The 22,571-nt window shown below is 54.6% G+C and overlaps 9 non-coding genes across 9 annotated transcripts; all 9 read left to right on the forward strand.

The window, feature by feature from the left end:
* Positions 1-1,299: 1,299 nt before the first annotated feature.
* Positions 1,300-1,392, forward strand: LOC112062745 (small nucleolar RNA SNORD116). The gene has a single exon (XR_002890872.1). It is a non-coding gene; the product is annotated as a small nucleolar RNA SNORD116 (small nucleolar RNA).
* A 2,570-nt stretch (positions 1,393-3,962) lies between these two features.
* LOC112062749 (small nucleolar RNA SNORD116) lies at positions 3,963-4,055 on the forward strand. The gene has a single exon (XR_002890876.1). It is a non-coding gene; the product is annotated as a small nucleolar RNA SNORD116 (small nucleolar RNA).
* Positions 4,056-7,022: 2,967 nt separating this feature from the next.
* On the forward strand, positions 7,023-7,114 carry LOC112062742 (small nucleolar RNA SNORD116). Its single transcript, XR_002890869.1, has one exon. It is a non-coding gene; the product is annotated as a small nucleolar RNA SNORD116 (small nucleolar RNA).
* A 2,628-nt stretch (positions 7,115-9,742) lies between these two features.
* Positions 9,743-9,835, forward strand: LOC112062744 (small nucleolar RNA SNORD116). The gene has a single exon (XR_002890871.1). It is a non-coding gene; the product is annotated as a small nucleolar RNA SNORD116 (small nucleolar RNA).
* A 2,076-nt stretch (positions 9,836-11,911) lies between these two features.
* LOC112062738 (small nucleolar RNA SNORD116) lies at positions 11,912-12,003 on the forward strand. Its single transcript, XR_002890865.1, has one exon. It is a non-coding gene; the product is annotated as a small nucleolar RNA SNORD116 (small nucleolar RNA).
* A 2,409-nt stretch (positions 12,004-14,412) lies between these two features.
* LOC112062740 (small nucleolar RNA SNORD116) lies at positions 14,413-14,504 on the forward strand. Its single transcript, XR_002890867.1, has one exon. It is a non-coding gene; the product is annotated as a small nucleolar RNA SNORD116 (small nucleolar RNA).
* A 2,443-nt stretch (positions 14,505-16,947) lies between these two features.
* LOC112062739 (small nucleolar RNA SNORD116) lies at positions 16,948-17,039 on the forward strand. Its single transcript, XR_002890866.1, has one exon. It is a non-coding gene; the product is annotated as a small nucleolar RNA SNORD116 (small nucleolar RNA).
* Positions 17,040-19,534: 2,495 nt separating this feature from the next.
* On the forward strand, positions 19,535-19,626 carry LOC112062741 (small nucleolar RNA SNORD116). The gene has a single exon (XR_002890868.1). It is a non-coding gene; the product is annotated as a small nucleolar RNA SNORD116 (small nucleolar RNA).
* A 2,449-nt stretch (positions 19,627-22,075) lies between these two features.
* LOC112062748 (small nucleolar RNA SNORD116) lies at positions 22,076-22,167 on the forward strand. Its single transcript, XR_002890875.1, has one exon. It is a non-coding gene; the product is annotated as a small nucleolar RNA SNORD116 (small nucleolar RNA).
* Positions 22,168-22,571: the final 404 nt, after the last annotated feature.

The following is a 22,571-nucleotide window of genomic DNA, read 5'->3' on the forward strand; positions in this document are numbered from 1 at the left end:
GAGGTGGGCACGTAGGCCGAGGCTGTCAAGCATTTGAGCGTTTGCTCCGGGTTTTGGGCTGCCAAACGTGCCGGCTGGGAGCTGGCGAGACGTGGCCGGGAAAATGGCCTACTTTCCGTCGTGGGGTTCCAGCCTGGCTCATGGTTCCTAAAGCCCAGCACTTCCCGTGGTGGGCATTCCCAAGGGTCCACAGAGCGTGATTTGTCCTAGTTGGCGAGAAGTGGCACTTGGGCTGAAGTCCGCTAGCCCCTTGAGAGGTGCGGGGCTGCGTCTTGCCTGTAGCCAGCTGAAGGTCAGTGTCAACGCCAACCATGGGAGGTTTCCTTGCTTCCCAAAGTGCTGGGAGTGGCCCCAGGTGGACATCAGATGTGCTCCTAGGTGGCAGGGTCTCCAGGGCCACGTACATGTGACACCCACGGCCGGGAGGCAGGTCTGGACGAATCTTTGTGCTTTGGTCAGAAGGCATGGCTGTGGGAGAGCGGGAGACCGTTGCCTATCTCAACAGCCTCGGGGGGACAAAGTCCACATGTGGCCTCTTGAAGCTGACAGGGGACTTTCTGCATTCAGTGGGGTGGTCCAAAGCCTCGGTGCTGTGTATAAACTGCGACTTTTACTGTTCAAGGTCACTGCCGAGGGCCTCAAGGATACACAAAGACCAAGACGCGGATTCAGAGGCCCACACAGAAACCCACAAGCGCGTCGTCCCACGCAGTCACTGTCACGCCCGCGCGCAAGCAGGAACGCACACATACACCCTCACACACAACGGCCAACGTACGTGCCTAACTTACTGCAGTCGTGCTGTCAGGCAAACATTCAGGTCTTCGTAAGGGATAGAGGTCCTTGTGAAGCAGGTTCGGGGCTCCAGCCCAGGGAAATGTTCTCATGAGTCACGTTCTAGAGGACCGCGGTCCAAGTCTGAATCCTGAGTGATTTCTGTCCACTTCTCAGGTGCAGTTGATTGGCAAGGCTGGCCGATGGCAAAGAGAACAGGACGTTTGCGTGGTCTGACGCCGGGAGGTGATGAGCAGAACTGGAACAAGAGAGCAGGGCCATGTTGCCGAGCGTGGACGTGGACAACACAGGTCGGTAGGCATTCACCCACCCCAAGATGTGCCATTGGATGTTAGGTTTCCTCAGACGGGCCCAGTGGCTGCAAGAGTGGTTTGACTGTTGCTCTTGCTGAGATGCCTGAGGGCTGTGTATTCCCCACTCTTTTGGAGTACTCCGAGGTCTAGGCTCCCCTGCACAGCCCCGCGGCCTGCCCGGTTGTGTTCTGCAGCGTCCCAGCATGTGCTTCGATCGATGATGACACCCTTGTGTGCATACCTTGGAAAATCTGAACAAAATCATTGAGAAGGCTGTACCGTCTCCCCATCAAAACTGACGTCCAGGACGTTTCCTCTCTCAGGGTTAGGGGAAAGTGAGGAGTTAGGTCCCGCGTCCCCTGCCGCCATGCATGCAAGCACCACCCAGGGCTCCAGCATTGGAGGGGCTCCCGTCTAAGGGTCAACCGTGTCTGCACATTAGCTGCGTCGTCCATGAATCGCAGGTCCCTGCTGAAAGGCCGGTGAGGGATTGCGAGGCAGCTAGCTCCCCTTCTGGTCTTCAGAGTCGGAGTGTGTGCTGTTCTAGGCCCAGTGAGCTTGCAGCTTGGATAGGTGTGTTTTGTCCAGGATCACACTTTGTGCATGCCGCTTCTCTGTTTGAGTCCGGAAGCCGAAATGAGCAAGCTTCCTTTGTTGCAGCCTGGAGCCTCAGGCCAGGCCTGTGGCCTTCCCTGTTGTTGCGTGTGCCGCGGTGAGGATCTTGAGTGCCCGGTCGGTCTAGGGCTGTGCGTGGCGGTGGGCTCGGGTTCAGCCCCTGCAGAAGGGTGCTGAGGGAGTAGGCTTCACCGTTGCCCTTGTGAGCTCCTATACTGCAACAGGCTGCAAGTGGGTCACGGTGCATTGGAGTGAGGACCGAGGACTGTATTTAAGCCTGCGTGGTGGCCGATGGACTGGACAGAACGGTAAGGCGTGACGAGGACAGGTCCTGTGTGATGTTGTGGCATGGGCTGGCATCATTTGGTTGCAGGCACTAGCCTCGGCTTCCCAAGGATGTGTCATGTTCATGATGGGCTGGCATCAGCTGCCTATGGAGGGGATGGCTTTGGCAGTTCACGTGGATGCGGGGAGGTAGGTAACCTGCCTAGAGTTGTGATTCCATTGCCGGACGAATCACGCCCCAAGGGTGTCTTGCGGGACGTAGAGAATGTAGACATCCTGAGGCGTCTTTGCCGGTCTCCTTGGGGGTAGTTGAGTTATGCGAACATGCCCTTTGGCCACTCTGTTCCCTCGTTTGGGAATGTGCAAAGCGAAAGTGTTTCCCCCGGAGGGCATGACGCGGCCGGCCCGTGTGGCAGGCAGGCTTTTAGAACAGCCAGAGGTTTATCTGGAGCAGTCCGTTGGCGGGGCAGAGATGGTGGCACTGTTGCGATGCCAGGTGCGCTGCTGTGGACAGCCACTGTTCCCTCTGAACCTTCCCGGTGCCCTCGCGTGTCACAGGTCTTGCGTTTGAAATCTGTCTGTGGTCCTCGGGGACAGTGCCTTTGATCTCTGTGAGATCCTTAGTAGTGTCGCTGTGGCAGTGCAGAAGTGCCAGGATGCATGGGGTAAGGTCGGTGTCATCAAAGCCGACACGCTTGTGGTCTGTCTTCCCTGGTGTACAGTGTCCCCGTGTTTGCTTCCAGTAGGGTCAAGTTGCCCTGTGAGCAGGAGGAGGGCACACAGGACGAAGCTGTCAAGCATTTGAGCGCTTACTCCGGATTCAGGGCCGCGAAACCTTCCGGCTGGGCGCTGGCGACACGTGGCCGGGAAGGTGGCCTAGTTTCGGCCGTGGGGTTGGCACCTGGGTCATGGTTGCTGAAGCCCACCGCCTCCTGTGGTGGACATTCCCATGGGTCCTCGGAACGTGATTTGGCCTAGTTGGCGAGGATTGTCACTTGGGCTGAATTTGGTTAGCCCCTTCAGAGGTGCCGGGCTGCATCTTGAATGTAGCCAGCTGCACGAAGGTATTGGCCCGCCCATAGGCTGTTTCCTTGCTTCCAGAAGTGCCGGGAGTGGCCCCAAGTGCACATCAGATGTGCTACAAGCTGGCAGGATCTCCCGTGGCCTATGTCAACAGCCCCTGGGGGGTCAAAGTTCACATTCAGCCTCTTGAAGCTTGCAGGGGTCTTTCTCCATTCAATTGGGGGGTCCAACGGCAGGGCGCTGTGTATAAAGTGTGGGTTTTATTGTTCGAGGTCACAGCAGAGGGCCACAGCGACACACAGAGACCAAGATGCGGATTCAGAGGCACACAGAGAAGCCCAGAAGCGCGCATCCTCGTGCCCAGTCACTGTCACACACGTTCACACGCGTGAACACACACATACTCCCTCTCACACACCGGCCAACGTACATGCCTAGCTTCCTGCAGTTGTGCAGCTAGACAAACATTGAGTTCTCGGTAAGGGTAGAGGTCCTTGGGAAGCAGGGTCTGGGCTCAAGCCCAGGTAAACATTCGTGTGAATCATGTTCTCTTAGGAACCCGGTCCATTCTGAAGCCTGTGTGATCTATGTCCACTTCTCAGGTGTAGCTGCTGGGCAAGGCTGGCCGTCGGCAAAGACCAGAAGACCTTCGCGTTGTCTGATGACTGGAGGTGCTAAAGAGAACTGGAAAAATGGGGCAGGCGCGTGTTGCTAAGTGTGACCGTGGCTAACTCCGGAAGGTAGGCATTCACCCACCCTGAGATGTGCCATTGGATATGAGGTTTTCCTCAAACGGGCCCAGTGGCTGCCAGAGTGGATTGACTGTTGCTCTTGCTGAGTGGCCTGAGGACTGTAGATTCCCCAGGATTTTGGAGTACTACGGGGTCATGGCTCCTCTGCAGGCCCCCACGACATGCCCGGTTGTGTTCTGCAGCCTCCCAGCACGTGCTTGGATCGATGATGACACCCTTGTATGCATTCTTTGGAAAATCTGAACAAAATGAGTGAGAACCCTCTACCGTCTCCTCATCGAAACCGATGTCCAGCACGTTTCCTCTCTCGGGGGTAAGGGACCGTGAGGAGGGAGGGTCAGCATCCCCTGCTGGCATGCATGCAAACACCACCCAGGGCTCCTAATATTGGAGGGGTTCCTGTCTGAGGGTGGACTGTGTGTACCGATAAGCTGGGTCGTCTATGAATATCAGGTCTCTGCTGCAAGGCCGTTGAGACAATGCGAGAGGGCGTGCTCTCCTGCTTGTCTTCAGAGTCGGAGTGTGTGCTGGTGTAGGCCAAGTGAGCTTGCAGCTCGGAAAAGTGTGTTTGGGCCAGGCTCACACTTCGTGCATGCCGCTTCGGGGTTTAATTCTGGAGGCCAAAATGAGCAAGCTGCTCTGGTTGGAGCCTGGAGCCTCAGGCCAGGCCTGTGGCCCTCCCTGTTCTTGCGTTGGTCATGGTGATTTTCTTGACTGCCAAGTGAGGCTGGAGCTGTGGACGGGTGTGTCTCGGGGTGTGCGTCAGCCTAAAGTGGCTGATGGATTAGGCCTCAGTGTTGCCCTTGTCTGCTCCTCTACTTTAACTCCCGGCAGAGTGTTGGGGACAAGTGGGTCCTCGTGGAGTGGGGCGAGGGCGGTGCTCCGTTTAAGCCTGCGTGGTGGCTGATGGTCGGGACAGGAATGTAAGGGATGATGAGGACAGGACCTTTGTGATGTCATGAAATAGAATGTCATCATTGGGTGGCAGGTGTCGGCCTCGGCTTCCCGAGGATGTGTCCCGTTCGTGATGGGCTGGCATCAGCTGCCTAAGCAGTGGAGGCTTTGGCAGTTCATGAGGATGCGGTGAGGTAGGTAAATTGTGATCAGCTGCGATCCCGTTGCCGGAGGAATGACTCCCAAAGGGTGTCTTGCGGCACCTAGAGTAGATGGACATGCTGAGGTATTGGTGCCGGCCTCCTCGGAGGAAGGTGAGTTATGCGAGCGTGCGCTTTGGCCGCTTTGTTCCCTCTTCTGGGAATGTGCAGCGCGAAAGTGTTTCTCCCAGAGGGCATGAGGTGGCCGGCCCGTGTGGCACGCGGGCCTTTCAAACAGCCAGAGGTTTATGCGGGCCGGAGGTGGGGGCACCGTGGCGAAGCCCGGTGCACTGCCGTGGACAGCCACTGTGCCCTTCCAGACTTGAAAGTCCCCTCGCGTGACAGAGGTCTTCCATTGAATGTCTGTGTGTGATCCTCGGGGACAGTGGCTTTGAACTCTCTGAGGTCCTCGGTAGTGTCGCTGTGGCAGTGAAGAAGTGCCCGAATGCATGGGGTGTGGCCAGCGTCATCAAAGCAGACATGTATGTTCTCCCAGAGGGCATGTGGTGGCCGGCCCGTGTGGCACGCGGGCCTTTCAAACAGCCAGAGGTTTATGCGGGCCGGAGGTGGGGGCACCGTTGCGATGCCTGATGCACTGCTGTGGACAGCCACTGTGCCATTTAAGCTTTCAGGTACCCTTGCGTAGCAAAGGTCTTCTGTTGTAAGTCTGTCTGTGGTCCTCGGGGATCGTACCTTTGATCTCTCTGAGATTCTTAGTGTGTTGCTGTGGCAGTGACGAATTGCCAGGTTCCATTGGGTGGGGTGGGCATTATCAAAGCAGATATGCTTGTGGTCTGTCTTCCCTGGTGTTCAATGTCTGTTTTCACATGATATCTATGTCTTTCAGTGTGGTTGATGCACCCTGTGGGCACGAGGAGGGCACTTAGGCTCAGTCTTTTGAGTGAGCGTTCCCTCATGGTTCACGGCCATGGACCCTGCCGGCTGGGAGCTGGCTGAAACGTGGCCGTGAACGTTTCCTAGTTTCTGCCGTGGGGTTCCAACCTTTGTCATGGTTGCTGAAGCCCACCACTTCCCGTGGTGGTTATTCCCACGGGGCCATGGAAAGTGATTCGGCCTTGTTGGCAAGAAGTGGCACTCGTGCCGATGTTCATTAGCCCCTTGAGAGCTGCCGTGCTTCATGTGGCTTTTATCCAGCTGTACGTCGGTTTTGCCCCGCCCATAAGAGTTTCCCTTCCTTCTGGAAGTGCTGGGAGTGGCCCCAAGTGCACATCAGATGTGTTACTAGCTGGCAAGATCTCCAGGTCATGTAGATGTGACACCCATGGCCGGGGGGCAGGTCTCGTCCAGTCTTTGTTCTTTGGTCAGAAGGCTTGGCTGTGGGAGAGCGGGTGTCCGTGGCATATTTCAACAGCCCCTGGGGCTCAAAGTTCACATTCGGCCTCTTGAATCTCACAGGGGTCTTTTTCCTTTCAGTTGGTGGACCAACCAGGGTGCTGTGTATAAACTGTGACGTTTACTGTTGGAGACGTCTGCAGAAGGCCACAGGGGCACACAGAGAGCAAGATGCCTATTCACAGGCACACACAGAAACCCCCAAGTACATCCTCATGGGCAGTCACTTTCATACATGCACACACGCCTGAATACACACATACAGCATCTCACACACTGGCCAATGTACGTGCCTAACTTCCTGCAGTCATGCTGTCAGACAAATATTCAGTTCTTCATAAGGGTTAAAGGTCCTTGGGAAGCAGGTTCAGAGCTTAAGCCCAGGTAAATGTTTGCATGGATCATGTTCTCTGAGGACCCCTGTCCAATTCTGAAGCCTGTGTGTTTTCTGTCCACTTCTCAAGTGAAGTTGCTGGGTAAGGCTGGCCGTCGGCATAGAGAAGAAGACCTTCGCATGGTCTGATGACTGGAGGTGCTAAGGCAAAATGGAAAAAGTGAGGCGTGCCCATGTTGCTGACTGTGGCCGTGGATAACTCAGGACGGTAGGCATTAAACCACCCCATGATGTGCCAATGGATATTAGGGTTTCCTGAGATGGGTTCAGTGGCTGCAGTAGTGGATTGCCTGTTCCTCTTGCTGAGTGCCCTGAGGGCTGTGGATTCCTCAGGCTTTTGGAATACTCCGGGGTCATGGCTCCTCTGCAGAGCCAAGCGGCCTGCCTGTTATGTTGTGCACTGTCCCAGCATGTGCTTGGATGGAAGATGACACCCTTGTCTGCATTCCTTGGAAAATCTGAATAAAATGAGTGAGAACGCTGTACCGTCTCCTCATCGAAACTGAGTTCAAGCACGTTTCCTCTCTCAGGGGTAGGGTACAGTTGGGAGTGAGGGTCACTGTCTGCTTGCTGACATGCATGGAAACACCACCCAGGGTGCAAGCATTTGAAGGGCTCCTGTCTGAAGGTCGACCATATCTGCACATTAGCTGGGATGTCTATGAATCCCAGGTCCTTGGTGAAAGGCTGATGACAGATTACAAGGCAGCAGGCTGCTTGCTGGTTTTAGGTGTCATAGTGTGTGCTGGTCCAAGCCCACTGAGCTTGCGGCTTGGAGAGGTGTGTTTTGGCGATGTTTCCTCTTTGGTCGTGGCACTTCAGGGGGTGTTTAGAAACCAAAATGAGCAAGCTTCCCTGGCTGTGGCCTGGAGCCCCTGCCAGGCATGTGGCCCTCCCTGTTGTTGCCTTTGCTGTGATGAGTTTCTTGAGTGCCCAGTGGGGCTGGAGCAGTGGGTGGAGGTGGGCTGGGGCTGGGCGTCAGCAGAAGGGGGCTGATGGATTAGGCTTCAGTGTTGCCCTTGTCAGCTCGTGCACTGCAACTCTCGGCACAGTGTTGGCGCCAAGTGTGTCATCATGTAGTTGGGTGAGAACCGAGTGCTGCATTTAAGGCTGCATGGCGGCTGATGGCCTGGACAGGAAGGTACTGCATGATGAGGACAGGTCCTGTGTGGTGTCATGGGATGGGCTGTCATCATTGGGTTGCAGGCGGTTGCCTCGGCTTCCCTAGTATGTCCCTGAACCATGAGGGTTGCCATCAGCTGCCTAGGAAGGAGAGGGCTTTTGCGGTCCAAGTGGATGTGTTGTGATTGGTGACCTGTGTCGACTGGGGACCCTTGCCTGAGGAATGACACCCAAATGGTTTATTGCGGGGGTAGAAGAGATCCACTTGCTGAGGAGTTGGGGCTGGCCCCCCTAGGGGGAGGTGAGTTATGCAAACATGCCCTTTGGCCCCTTTGTTCCCTGGTTATGTAATGTGCGAGGTGAAAGTGTTTCTCCCAAAGGGCATGACACGACCTGCCCAGGTAGCACGCAAGTCTTTCACAGGGCCAGAGGTTTATCTGTGGAAAACCGTGGGTGTGGCAGAGATGGGGGCGATATTGTGATACCAGGCACGCTGCCATGGACAGCCAGTTGTGCCCTTTCAGGGTTTCAGTTCCCCTCCCGTGGCAGAGGTCCTCCATCTTAAGTCTTTCTGTGATCCTTGTGGATGGCACCTTGGTTCTCTGTGAGGTCCTTGTTGGTGTTGCTGTGATGGTGAATAGGTTACAGAATGTATGGCATGGGGTCGACCTCATCAAAGCCGACATGCTTACTGTCTGTCTTCCGTGGTGCTCAGTGTCTCCCATGTTAGCATGGTGTCTGTGGCTTCTTGTTGTATCCAATCACCCTGTGGGCAGGAGGAGGGCACGTGGGACAAGGATATCCAGCATCTGAGCATTTCCTCAGGGACCAGAGCCACGAATCCTGCCAGTTGTTTAGCTGGCTGGAACCTGGCCAGAAAGGTGGCCTAGTTTCCTTGTGCGGTTCGACCCTGCATAATGGTGGCTGAAGACCAGCACTTCCCACGGTCACCATGCCCGCGGGCCCACGGCAAGTGATTTGGCATAGTTGGCCTTAAATGGCACCTGGTCTTAAGTCCTTTGGCCCCTTGAGAGGAAGAGGGGCTGCATCTTGCCTGTAGCCAGCTGCAGGGCAGTGTTGGCCTGCCCGTGGGAGGTTCCCTTCTTCCCGGAGGTGCTGGGAGTGGCCAGCAAGTGCACATCAGATGTGCTAGGGTAGCTGGCAGGGTCTCCAGGTTTATGTAGACGTCACACCCACAGCCAGGAGGCCAGGCCGGTCTCAACAAGTCTATGTGCTTTGGTCAGAAGACGGTGCTGTTGGAGAGCAGGAGTCCGTTGCTTATTTCAACAGTCCCTGGGGTCAAAGTTTGCATGCGGTCTCTTGAAGGTAGCAGGGGTCTTTCAACATTCTGTGTCAGGGTCCGAGGCCATGGCTCTGTGTATAAGTTGTTGCTTTTCCTGTTTGAGGCCTTTGCAGAGGGGTACAGGGACACACAGAGGCCCAGACACAGGTACAGAGGCACACACAGAAACCCGCAAGCGAGTCCTCGTGCGCAGTCACAGTCACACACATGTGCAAGTGTGCGCGTGTACACATACACCCTCACACTCGCGGGCCCATGTACGTGCCAACCTTCCTTCAGTCATGCTGTCAGACACGCATTCACTCCTCCATAAGGGATTGAGGTACTTGGGAAGCAGGTGCAGGTCTTATCCCCAGGTAAATGTTGGCATGAATACTGTTCTCTGAGTACGCAGGTCCAATTCTGAAACCTGTGTGATTTCTGTCCACTTCTCAGATGCAGTTGCTGGGCAAGGCTGGTCATTGGCTAAGACAAGAAGACCTTTGCGTGGTCTGATGACTGGAGGTGCAAGGGAGACCTAGAAGAAATGGGGCTCCCCAGGGTGCCGAGCATGGCTGTGGATCACTCAGGACAGTAGGTATTCTCCCACTCCAAGATGTGCCATTCGATATTAGGGTTTCCTTGGATGGTCCCAGTGGTTGCAAGCGTGGATTGACTGATCTTAATGCTGAGAGGCCTGCCCTTTGGGTTCTCCAGCATCCCAGCACGTGCTCGGAACAATGATGTGTTCCTCATATGCATTCCTTGGAAGATCTACAGGAAATGATTGTGAACACCCTACCATCTCCTTATTGAAACTGAGGTCCACTCCGTGGCTTCCAGAGGGAGTGTAAGGAGAGTGTCACATTGCAATTGCTGCCTTGGATATCTGCAGTCATGTTGTGCGAGTTTAGTTGGTGGGATTCTTGTGGGGAGAAGAGCCATTGGGAAAGAGCCTGGGATGCATATCCACGGAGGAAAGCTAAGGAGACATGTCATCTCTGGGCACCCGAGTTTAATCAAGCTTCTGTGGTGAGGGGTGGCTCTGGAGACGTTTTGATCTGGGGAGAAAGAGAAAGACAAGGCAAACGGGAAATAAATGTGACATGGTTGGCTAAGCCCATGGGTGGACTGGTGGGTGGATAGATTGACAGTGGGCATAGGGTTCCTGGAACTCCTTTTGGATGCCTTCAGGTGCATTTGAAGGCATATATAGGGAAGGATTACGGGTGCACGTTCGTGAACCATCCCGCCCTTGGCCTCTCCTTTGTCGATTTGCATCATGGCGGGTCCCTGTGCCAGCTAGTGGTTGCCTTTGTGGCACAGTATGGTGTCTTCGCAAGAGGCCTGATTTGGAGGCCATGGGGTGTTTTGACCCTGTCTGGCCACGTTCAACCTATGTTGAAGATGTGAAGGTGTTCCTCAGGACTTCCCAGCATCATTTCTGTACCCAGCCCACACACTGTTCCCTGAGGATTGGAGCTCTTCCCAGAGGTCTTTGGGCACAACCAGGAAACAAGGGATTCGGCTTCCAAGGAGAGCCTGCAGGTTTAAGGGCAGGAGAGGTTTTGTGGCGCTGGGATCATTTTGTCCTGTCACCCGCTGGTGGGCGAACCTGTGGTCTCCGGTGTGCCTGGCCTCAGGCCAGAGAAGTCATGCCGGTTCAAGAGTCCAGGCTGCTGGCTGGGTTTTCTTATTGCGCAGCTCTGGCTGACACATTGGTTCTGGAGGACCTGGGTCTCAAGCTTTCTCCGAAGTCGTGGTAGTGATGGGCCCAGCATGCGAAAGTGCAAGGCGCCACGCAAAGTAAGCCGTTGCAGCAAGGGTCTTGTCCCACAAATTTGGGCATCAAAATGGCTCTGATGCCATTCGCTTTCCATGTGATCCAAGTAAAGGGGCTCTGGCTTGGCAGGAGGCCAGGAAGAATGCCAGTTGGTGAGTCCCCTTGGTCAATCCAGGAGTGCCTCGGGTGCCCTTTGTTGCGGGGTCCGGTGAGCCACTTTTGAAGGAGGTCATCACTTTTGGCCAAGGGCCGTTCCCTTCTGGAAAGTAACTGGGACAGCGTTTCCCCTTGATTGTGAGTCCATTGTGAGAAAGCGTATGTGCCAAGAGTGGGTGTGTTTCCCTGGAGGGCAGTGGCTCTTAGACTGAGGGGAACCAGTTCCCCTGAGGGTGTCTCAGGGGTTCAGGATGACATCATTATGCTGTGTCGGTGGGGAGGGCACTCAGGAGGGGAATTACAGGGCTCGAGACCAGGTGGTTGATGGACTGCAGCGCACATTGTCCTGATGGACACCTGCTCTGAAGGCATCCAGGCCCTGATGCTTTCATGTTTGGCTGCTGACACACAGACAAAATGGGCAGAAAATTAAACATAGAGGCGACATAGAGCTCACATGTCTGGGTGGTATCGCCCTTTCCCTCCGTGTGCCTGTGCACACGTGTACCATCCTCAAGCATCCGTGTTTTCTATCACTCCGAGCCAGGTTGAGTGCCAGGAAACAAAGGCCAGCGGCAGCGTGTGACCCTCTGCATATTCTGTAATACCCAGTGAGTCAAGGAAGGCGCGGCAAGGCGAGGCAAGGCGAGGCGAGGCGAGGCGAGGGAGTCTCAGACGCGTGTTGGCATGCAGTCCGTGAGGTTACTGGTGGAACCCTCGTTGCGGTAAACTGCACTTCTTTACAAAACATAGATGTTTGCCCACAGTACTTTTGCATCGGGGCTGCACCATAATCTTCTGTGGTTTTCCCAGGGAACACAAGCTCCAATGCTCTGAGACTTGGCTGTAATTCCTGCCCCACATCTCGGCTCTGGGTGCTCCCAAAGGCTGACAAGATTGAGCTCACTGGCTGTCCAGCGGTGGAGGCTGCGACTTTGCACATCCAGCATTTGAGCAGGTGCCTGGATCAATGATGACTCCCACAAATGCATTCCTTGGAAATCTGAACAAAATGAGTGAGCAATCCCTACTGTCTCCTCATCAGAACTGAGGTCCAGCATTTGCCTCCCAAAGGGAAAATAGGGAGAAGTTCATGTTGCATTTGCTGCATTGGCCGTCCACAGACAACTTGCTCATGTTGAGGGTGGCGACGTTCTCGTGGGGAGAAGAGCCACTGGGAAAGGAGCCTGGGATACCCATGCATGTGGGAAGGCTCAGACAGCATGCTGTCTCTGAGCGCCTGAGTCTTGCCAGGACTGCTGTCCCCTGCTGCGGGTAAGTGTGCGGGTGGCAGAGGAAGTGGGAGCCTCTGGCAGGCCTCGGGCCTGCCACTGAGTTCTACAGACCTCCCAGACCCCCTGTCGTTACTTTGCTCCCTCAAGGAAACAGACGTCTCTACACTCAGGGTCAGAGCAGGAGTCTTGGCCTAGACCAGGCTTCTTTGTCATGTTCTGCTTCAGAGATGGGATGCAGGGTAGGTTTCTCCTGAAGATGGGGGGAAATCAAATGGACCACTGTCCCCGGAGGTTGGGCCAAGCTGATGGCTCCTCCTTGGGTTGTGTCCTCCTTGTGTGTTTGTGGGCTGGGGGCGGGGCAGGACAATGCTTTAGGCAATTCCCGGGGAAATCAAGCTTCTGTGCCGAGGGGTTGCTCTGGAACCTTGCCATGAGACATTTGCATGTGGGTGGAGAGAGAAAGGCAAGGTGAGCGGGAAATACACATGAGTTGCTTGGATAATCCCTCTGGTAGACTGGTGGCTGAATAGATCGACGGTGGCCATAGGGTTACCAGAACTCCTTTGGGATGCCTTCAGTTGCATGTGGAGGCACGTGTAGGAAAGGATTATGTGTGGACATTCATGGACCATCCCACCCTATGCCTCTCCTTTGTCAATTTGCTTCCTGACTGGTCCCCGTGCCAGTGAATGGTTGCCTTTGCGGCACAGTATGTGGTGTTCGAAAGGGGGATGATTTGGAGGCCATGGGCGTTTTTGTCTGTGTCTGGCCACGTTACCCCTGTGTTGAAGATGTGAAGGTGTTCCTCAGGAGAGCCCAGCATCTTTTCTACACCCGGCCCACATAGCATTCCCTGAGGATTGGAGCTTTTCCTGGAAGTCATTGGGCGCGATCATGCGGAAACAAGGGAGTCAGCTGCCAAGGAAAGGCTACAGGTTTAAGGGCAGGAGAGGATGTGTGGCGCGGGGGTCATATTGTCCTGCCACCCGCTGGGGCCGTGAGCCTGTGGTCTCTGTCGTGCCTGGCCTCAAGACAGAGAAGCCATGCCTGTTCAAGGGTCCAGGCTGTTGACTAGGTTCTCTCTTCACGCGACTATGGGTGACAAGTTGGTTCTGGAGGATCTGGGTCTCATGGCTTCTCCGGGGTCATGTCACTGATGGGCCCAGAGTGTGAAAGTGCAAGGCACCACGGCACATTACCCAGTTGTAGCAAGGTTCTTGCCCCAAAACTTTGGGCATCGGAATGGCTCCGATGTCATTAGCTTTGCGTATGAGCCACGTGAAGTGCCTCTGACTTGGCAAGAGACCAGGAAGCATGCCAGCTGGTGAGTCCCCCTTGGTCATTCCAGGGGTGCCTCAGGTGCCCTTTGTCGCTGGGCCAAGGAGCCGCTTTTCATGGAAGTCATCATATTCGGGCAATGGCCATTCCCTTGAGTGAGTCCATTGTGAAGAAGCATATGTACCAAGAGTGGGTGTGTTTCCCTGGAGGGCAGTGGCTCTTTGGCTGAGCGGCCCCAGTTCCCCTGAGGGTGTCTCGGGTTCGGGATGACATCATTATGCTATGTCGGTGGGGAGGGCGCTCAGGAGGGGAATTACAGGGCCCAAACCCAGGGGGTTGATGGATAGCGGCACTCTTTTCCTGATGGCCTCGTGCTCTCTAGGCATCCTCACCACGATGCATTCTCATTTGGCTGCTGACACACAGACAAGCTGGGCAGCAAATGAAACGCAGAGGTGAGATAGGGCGCACAACCCAGGGTGGTATCACCCTTTCCCTTTGTGTGCCCGTGCACCATCCTCAAGAGTGCATGTGTTCTCTCATGCCAAGCCAGGTGGAGCACTACAAATGAATTCCAGCAGCAGCGTGAGACACACAGCACATCCCATGATATCCTGTGAGGTGAGGACGGTGCGGCAGCCAGGCGAAAGATGGAGTCTCGGAGACATGTTGGCGTTCAGTCCATGAGGTTAGTGGTGGAACCCTCATGGTGGTAAGCGGCACTTATATGAAAAAACCTAGATGTTTGGCAAAGGGGACTTGTGCACTGGGGCTACACGCTCAGCTTCTGAGCTTTTCCTGTGGCACATGAGCTCTGACTCCCTGAGACTTGGCTGCACCTCCTGCCATGTGGTCGACTCTGGGCACTCCCAAATGCTGACATGATTGAGCTCACTGGCCAACCGGCAGTAGAGGCTGTGACTTTGCACATCCAGCCTTTGAGCAGGTGCTTGCATCGGTGAAGTCTCCCACAAATGCTTTCCTTGGAAATCTGAACAAAATGAGTGAGCAATCCCTACCGTCTCCTCATTGGAATTGAGGTCCAACACGTGGCTCCCAAAGGGAAAGTAGAGAAAGGTTCATGTTGCATTTGCTACCGTAGGCATCCGCAGCAACGTTGTTCAAGTTGAAGGTGGCAGGCTTCTTGTGGGGAGAAGAGCCATTGGGAAAGGTGCCTGGGATACCCATCCATGTGGGAAGGCTAGGGACAGCATGCCGTCTTGGTGTGCTTGAGTCTATCCAGGATTGCTGTCCCCTGCCGCAGTTGAGCGTGCAGGTGACAGAGGAAGTGTGAGCTTGTGATGGGCCTCAGGCCTGCCATTGAGTTCTACAAGCCTTCCCCACCCCCCGGTCGTTGCTTTGTTCCCTCAAGGAAACAGGTGTCTCTACACTCAGGGTCAGAGCAGGAGTCCTAGCCTAGGCCAGGCTTCTTTGTCATGGTCTGCTTGGGAGATGGAATGCAGGATAGGTGTCTCCTGTTGATTGGGGGAAATCAAATGGGCCGCTGTCCCTGGAAGTTGGGCCAAGCTGATGGCTCCTCCTCGGGTTGTGTCACCCTTGTGTGTTAGTGGGCTGAGGGGCTGGAAATGCCTAAGGCAATTCCCTGGGAAATCAAGCTTCTGTGGTGAGGGGTTGCTCTTGCACCTTGCCGTGAGACGTTTTTATGCAGGCAGAGAGAGAAGGGCAAGGTGAGCAGGAAATACACATGAGTTGCTTGGCTAATCCCTCAGGTAGTCTGGTGGGTTGATAGATCACGGTGGGCATAGGGTTCCCGGAAGGTCTTTGTGATGCATTCAGGAGCGTTTGAAGGCATGTGCAGGGAAGGAATACGGATGCATGTTCCAGGACCATCTCACTGTTTTCCTCTCCTTTGTCGATTTGCTTCATGGATTGTCCCTGTGCCAATGAATGGTTGCCTTCGTGGCACAGTATGGTGTCTTCTCATGGGGGCCGATTTGGAGGCTGTGGGGTGTTTTGTCCCTGTCTGGCAACGTTCCCCCTGTGTTGAAAATGTAAAGGTGTTCCTCAGGACAACCCAACATCATTTCTATAGCCGGCCCACGTAGCGTTCCCTGAGGATTGGAGCTCTTCCTGGAGGTCATTGGGTGTAATCATGCAGAAACAAGGGAGTCGGCTGCCATGGAAAGGCTACAGGTTTAAGGGAAGGAGAGGATATGTGGTGCGGCGGTCATTTGGTCCCACCACCAGCTGGTGCAGCAAGCCTGTGGTCTCTGGTGTGCCTGGCCTCAGGCCACAGATGTCATGCCAGTTCAAGTGTCCATGCTGTTGACTGGGTTCTCTTGTTTCACGGCTGTGGGTGCATTTTGGTGCTGGACGACCTGGGTCTCACGGGTCCTCCGAGGTCATTTCACCGACGGGCTGAGACTGCAAAATTGCAAGGACCCACGGCAAGTTACCCAGTTGCTGCAAGGGTTTGCACTGCAACTTTGGGCATTGGAATGGCTCCAATGCCTTTAGCTTTGCGTGTGGTCAAAGGGAAGGTCCTCTGGCTTGGCAGGAGGCCAGGAAGTATGCCTGCTGGTGAGTCACCCTTGGTCGGTCCAGGGATTCCTCAGGTGCCCTTTGTCATGGGTCCCTACGAGCCACATTTGATGGAGGTCATCACATTCGGTGAAGGGCCATTCGCTTGTGGAAGATCTCAGGGACCACATTTCCCCTTGAGGGCAAGTCCATTGTGAGGAAGCATATATGCCAAGAGCGGGTGTGTTCACCTGGAGGACAGTGGCTCTTTGGCTGAGGGGACCCACTTCCCCTGAGGGTGTCTCAGGGGTTCAGGATGACATCCTTATGCTGTGTTGGTGGGGAGGTCTCTCAGGAGGGGAATTGCAGGGCCTGTATCAGGGGGTTGATGGACAGCGGCACTCTTTGTGCTGATGGCCGCGTGCTCTGAAGGCCTCTACATCACAATGCATTCACGTTTGGCTGCGGACACACAGACAAGGTGGGCAGCAAATGAAATGTTGAGGCGAGATATAGCACACATCTCTGGGTGGTATCGCCCTTTCCCTCTGTGCACCCGTGCACCATCCTCAAACGTGCATGTGTTCTCTCACCCCTAACCAGGTGCATTGCCAGAGAATGAATGCCAGCAGCAGCATTGGGCCCTCCGTATAGTCCGTGATACCTGGCGAATAGCGGACATTGTGGCAAGGAGATGCGAGGCAAAGGAGTCTCAGAGGAGTGTTGGCATGAAGTCCTTGAGGTTCCTGGTGGAAACCTTGTGGCGGCAAGTGGAACTTCTTTCAGAAACCTACATGTTTGTCCACAGGATATTGTGCACCAAGAGTACACCATTACCTTCTGGGATCTTCCTGGGGCACCCAAACTCCGATGCCCTGAGACTTGGCTGCACTTCCTGCTCCATGGCTTGATTCTGGCCGCTCCTGACTGCTGACATGATTGAGCTCACTGGCTGTCCCGTGGTGGAGGCTGTGACTTTGCATGTCCAGGCTTTGAGCACGTGCTTGGATCAATGATGACTCCCAAAAATGAATTCCTTGGAAATCTGAACAAAATGAATGAGCAATCCCTACCATCTCCTCATCGGAACTGATGTCCAGCACATGGCTCCCAAAAGAAGAGTAGGGAGAGGTCACGTTGCATTTAGCTACTGTAGGGATCCACAGCCACATTGTTCAAGTGGAGAGTGGCGAACTTCTCTGGGAAAAGGGCCATTTGGAGAGGAGCCTGTTATGCCCATCCACCTGGGAAGGCTTAGGACAATGAGTCGTCTATGGCCAACTGAGTCTATCAAGGTCTGCTGTCTCCTGCCACAGTTTAGCGTGCATTCAGAAGAGGAAGAATTAGCCCTTGGTGGGGCTCTGGCCCGCCATTGAGTTCTAACGTCCTCTCCCGCCCTCTATTCATGGCCTTGTGCCCTCAAGGAAACAGAAGTCTCTGCACTCAGGGTCAGAGCTGGAGTCCTTGCCTAGGTCAGTCTTCCTTATCATGTTCTGTTTGGGAGACAGGTTGCAGATTAGGTTTCTCGTGATGAGGGGTGAAATCAAATGGGCCACTGTCCCCGGGAGTTGGGCCAAACTGATGGTTCCTCCTCATTTGTGACCCGCTTGTGTATTGTGTGCAGGCGGACTTGAATATGCCTTAGGCAATTCTCAGAAAAATAAAGCTTCTTTGGTGAGGGGAGGCTCTGGCACCTTGCCTTCAGACATTTCAATCCTGGTTGAGGGAGAAAGGAAAGGTGAGCAGGAAATACACGTGAGATGGCTGGCAAAGCCCATAGGTTTACTGTTGGGTTGATAGATCAAAGGTGGCCACAGGGTTCCCGGAACACCTTTGGAATTCCTTCAGGACCATTTGGAGGTACGTGTAGGGAAGGAGTACGGGTGCACGTTCATGGACTATCCCACGCTTTTCCTCTCCATTGTCGATTTGCTACATGGCTTGTCCCGGTTCCAGCAAATGTTTGCCTTCACAGCAGAGTATGCTGTCTTCTCATGGGGTACTATTTGGAGGTCATGCTGTGTTTTGTCCCTATCTGGACACGTTCCCCCTGTGTTGAATATGTGAAGTTGTTCCTCAGGACAGCACAGCGTCATTTCTATACCCAGCCCACATAGTGTTCCCTGAGGTTTTGAGCTCTTCCAAAGGTCATTGGGTGCAACCATGCAGAAACAGGGAGATGGCTGCAAGGAAAGTCTATAGGTTTAAGGGCAGCAGAGGATGTGTGGTGCGGGGATAATTTGGTCCTGCAACCTGCTGCTGCTGTGAGCCTATGATCTCCGGCGTGCCTGGCCTCAGGCCAGAGAAGTCATGCCGGTTCAATGGTCTGGATGTTGGCTGCGTTCTATTGTTGAACGACTGTGGGTGACACGTTGGTTCTGCAGTACCTGGGTCTCACGGTTTCTCCGAGTTATTCTCATTGAAGAGAGGAGTGCGAAAGTGCAAGGTGCCATGATAAGTTACCCAGTTGCTGCAAGAGTTTGCCCAGCCATATTGGGCATCGGAATGGATCCCATGCCACTAGGCTGCAAGCATTTGCCACGGCATTTTGGGAATCGAAATGGCTCCCATGACATTACCTTTGCATGTGGTCCAAGGAAGAGTCCTATGGCTTGACTGGGGCCCAGGAAATTACCCTGCTGGTGAGTTGCACTTGGTCAGTCCAAGGGTTCCTCAGGTGTGCTTTGTCATGGGTCCCTACGAGCTGCTTTTGATGCAGGTTGTCATATTTAGCCAAGGGCCCTTCCCTTGTGGAAGATCTTTTCCCCTTGAGTGCACATCCATTGTGTGGAAGCATATGTGCCAAGGGCAGGTGTGTTCCCCTACAGGGCACTGGCTATAAGGCTGAGGGGGCACAGTTGCAGTGAGGGTGTGTCAGGGGTTCAGGAAGACATCCTTTTGCTGTGATGGAGGGGAGAGTGCTCAGGAAGAGGAATTGCAGGGCCGGAGAACATGGGGTTGTTACACCGCGGCGCTCTTTGAACTGATGGCCGCACAGTGAAGACGGTCTGAAGGCGTCTGTGCCACGATGCTTTCACGTATGGCCACGGACACACAGAGAAGATGGGCAGCAAATGAAATGTTGTGGGGAGATAGAGCATACATTGCTGGGTGGTATGGCCCTTTCCCTCTGTGCGCCCATGCACCCTCCTCAAGTATGCGTGTATTCTCTCACCCCGAACAGGTGGAAGGCCAGGGAAGGAATGCCAGGATCAGAGCAGCATGGCACCATCTGTATAATCCGTGACACCCGGTGAAGTGAGGACGGTGTGGCAAGGCGAGGACAGGCGAAGGAGTCTCGGAGGGGTGTTGGCGTGCATTCCGTGAGGATCCTGATTTAATCCTTGCTGAGGTAAGTGGCACTTCATTGCAAAAACCTAGAGGTATGGCGAGGGGAACTTGTGCACGAGGGCTACACCCTCAACTTCGGACATTTTCTCAGGGGAACACAAGCTTCGATGCCCTGAGAACTGGCTATATTTCTTGCCCCGAGGCTAGACACTGGCCACTTCTGTATGCTGACATGATTCAGCTCGATGGCCTTCCCATGGTGGAATCTGCAACTTTGCATGTCCAGTGTTTGAAAATGTGCTTGATTCGACGATGAGTCCCACAAATGCATTCCTTGGAAATCTGAGCAAAATGAGTGAGAAACCCTACCGTCTCCTCATCGGAACTGAAGTCTAGCACTTGGCTCCCAAAAGGAAAGTAGGGAGAGGTTCCCGTTGCATTTGCTGCCGTTGGTGTCCACAGGGCCGTTGTTCAAGTTGAAAGTTGTGGCGGTCTCATGGGAAGAGGAGCCATTGTGAGAGGAGCCTGGGATGCCAATCCGAAGGATAGGGCAACGTGCCGTCTCAGGGACTGCTGTCCCCTGCCACGGTGGAGCAGGTGGGTAGGAGAGGAAGCGTGAGCCATTGGTGGTCCTGACTCCAGCACTACAGTTCTTCAGGCCGCCCCCACCGGCTGGTCTTTGCCTTGTGCTCTCAGAGAAACAGAGGTCTGTATGCTCAGGGTCAGAGCAGGATTCCTGGCCTAGGGCAGGCTTCTTTGTCCTGTTCTGCTTGGGAGACCAGATTCAGGTTAGGGTTCCCCTGATGAGGGAAGAAATCAAATGGGCCACTGTCCGCGGAATGGTTCCTCTTCGGGTTGTGTCCTGTATGTGTGTGCTGTGTGAAGGGGCTGGAAAATGCCTTAGTCAAGCTTAGTCCCGCCAAGCTTATTTGGTGAGGGGTGGCTCTGGCATCTTGCCTTGACACGGTGGGTTCCCGGTGGAGAGATAACGGCAAGACGAGTGAAAAAGACACGTGAGATGGCTGGCTAAGCCCACAGGTTTACTGTTGGGTGGAGACACAGACGGTGGCCAAAGGGTTACCAGAATACATTTGGGATTCCATCAGGAGCGTTTGGTGGCACGTGTAGGGAGGGAACACGGGAGCACATTTGTAGACTCTCCCGCCTTTGTTGTCTGCATGGTCGATTGGCTACATTCTGGGTCCCTCTGCCAGCAAATGGTTGGCTTCGTGGCAAAGTATGCTGGCTTCTCATGGGGACAATTTGGAGGCCGTGGGCAGTTTTCTCCCTGTCTGCCCATGTTCCCCCTGTGTTGAAGATGTGAAGCTGTTCCACAGGACAGCCCAGCATCGTTAGTCCACCCAGCCCACACAGCGTTCCCTGAGGATGGCACCACTTCCCGTAGGTCATTGGGCATAATCATGTGGAAAGAAGGTAGTCGGCTGCCAAGGAAAGGCTACAGGTTTATGGGCAGGAGAGGATGTGTGTAGCGGGGGTCATTTTTGCTATGACCCTCTGCTGTGTCAAGACTGTGCTATCCTGCGTGCCTCGCCACAGGCCAGAGTAGTCATACCAGTTCAAGTGTCTAGGCTGTTAGCTGGATTCTCTCGTTGCACGGCTGTTGGTAAAACGTTGCTTCTAGAAGAACTGGACATTCCGGTTTCTCTGAGGTCACGTCACTGACGGGCCCAGAGTGCGAAAGTGCCAGGCAACACTGTAAGTGACCCAATTGCTGCAACAGGTTGCCCCCCCACCTTAGGCATCAGAATGGCTCCCTTGCCATTAGGCTCCAAGGAATTTCCCCACCACGTTTGGAATTAGAATGCTTTCCATGCCATTAGCTTTGTGTGTGGGCCAAGCGTAGCTCGTCTGTCTAGGCAGCAGGCCAGGAACTATGCATGATGGTGAGTCTCCCTTGATCAGTCCAGGTGTGCCTCAGGTGCCTTTTGTCATGGGCCCCTACGAGTAGCTTTTAATGGAGGGCGTAAAATTCAGCCAAGGTTCCTTCCCTTGTGGTAGATATCTTCGCCTTGAAGGCACATCCATTGTGTGGAAATATATGTGCCAAGGGCGGGTGTGTTCCCCTAGAAGGCAGTGGCTCTTAGGCTAAGGGGGAACAGTTGTCCTGAGGGTGTGTCAGGGGTTCAGGAAGACATCCTTTTGCTGTGATGGAGGGGAGAGTGCTCAGGATAGGAATTGCAGGGCTCGAGACCAGGGGGTTGTTGGACGACGGTGCTCTTTGTCCTGATGGCCGCACGCTCTGAAGGCATCTGCGCCACGATGCTTTCACATTTGGCTGTGGACACACAGGCTAGACGGGCCCCAAATGAAATATTTAGTGGAGATAGAGCACACATCGTTGGGTGGTATTGACTGTTCCCTCGGTGCGCCTGTGCACCCTCCTCAAGTATGTGTGTTTTCTCTCACCCCGAGCCAGGTGGAATGCCAGGGACGGAATGCCAGCAGCAGAGAAGCCTGGGGACATCCGTATAATCCGTGATACCAGTGAAGTGAGGCCGGTGCGGCGAGGCGAGGCCAGGCGATGGATTCTCGGAGGGGTGTTGGTGTACATTCCATGCGGATCCTGTTTGCAACTTTGTCGCGGTAAGCAACACCTCTGCTAAAACCTAGAGTTTTGGCCCCGGGAACTGGTGCACCGGGGCTACACCCTCACCTTCTGGCCTTTTCTCGGGGAACACGAGCTTCGATTCCCTGAGTACTGGCTGCATTTCCTGCCCCATGGCTCGGCTCTGGCCACTTCCATATGCTGATATGATTCAGCTCACTGGCCGTCCTATGGTGGAATCTGCAACTTTGCATGTCCCGCGTTTGAGCATGTGCTTGGATGGATGATGAGTCCCACAAATGCATTCCTTGGAAATCTGAACAAAATGAGTGAGAAATCCATACCGTCTCCTCATCGTAACTGAGGTCCAGCACCTGGCTCCCAAAAGGAAAGTAGAGAGTGGTTCACAGTGCATTTGCTGCCGGTGGTGTCCACAGCCACGTTTTTCAAGTGGAAGGTTGTGGCCAACTCATGGGTAGAAGAGCCATTGTGAGAGGAGCCTGGGATGCCAATCCAGGTGGGAAGGATAGGGACAACGTGCCGTCACAGGGACTGGAGCCTGGGATGCCAATCCAGGTGGGAAGGATAGGGACAACGTGCCATCACAGGGACTGCTGTCCCCTGCCATGGTGGAGCAGGCGGGTAGGAGAGGAAGCATGAGCCATTGGTGGTCCTGTCGCTGGCACGAGGGTTCTCCAGGCCTCCTCCACCGGCTGGTCATTGCCTTGTGCCCTCACAGAAACAGAAGTCTGTATGCTCAGGGTCAGAGCAGG

The sequence above is a fragment of the Physeter macrocephalus genome, chromosome 11, assembly GCF_002837175.3.
Source record: "Physeter macrocephalus isolate SW-GA chromosome 11, ASM283717v5, whole genome shotgun sequence".
Classification (NCBI taxonomy): Eukaryota; Metazoa; Chordata; class Mammalia; order Artiodactyla; family Physeteridae; genus Physeter; species Physeter macrocephalus.